A 564-nucleotide genomic window follows, 5' to 3' on the forward strand; every position below is an offset into this window, starting at 1 on the left:
CTCTCCTGGCTACACCAAGTGAGGAGATATAATGGCTGCGTGGTCTGAAAATTCACATTAAAGATGATATTCCTTCTTTACCAAGTAGGCGGTAGGTTGAACCACAATAAAGTCTGGAGTGGCGACATGTAGAAACTCTATCACCAGTAACCTTTCTTATACTAGTTATTTATTTCAAGTGACGACACAAACGCTATGTATGGTCACAGGACACTTATTCAATCTTTTGTTTGAGCTTCTGTATGTCGATAAAATTGGTTCTAAACTGGGAATGCAACTCAGACCGCCCTTAACGCGGAATTTGATCCCTTCGTGGCAATACAGCTCGGCTACAATTTGTTGTTTGTTCAAAACTGCAGATTCCTCAACACCTTCACATATTACGCGTGAATGGGATCGAATCCTGGCCCGGCACTAAAGATTTAATTATGTATTATCAAGCTCTATCATGAGAACACCTATCTGCTGGTGGATAATAATTTTGATTTTTAATGTATTTTCATTCGTTGTCAACACTAACGATATCTGACGTTTTTAACTCCCAGTGAGACACAGAACTATTTG

Source organism: Schistocerca piceifrons, chromosome 7, assembly GCF_021461385.2.
Source record: "Schistocerca piceifrons isolate TAMUIC-IGC-003096 chromosome 7, iqSchPice1.1, whole genome shotgun sequence".
Taxonomy (NCBI): Eukaryota; Metazoa; Arthropoda; class Insecta; order Orthoptera; family Acrididae; genus Schistocerca; species Schistocerca piceifrons.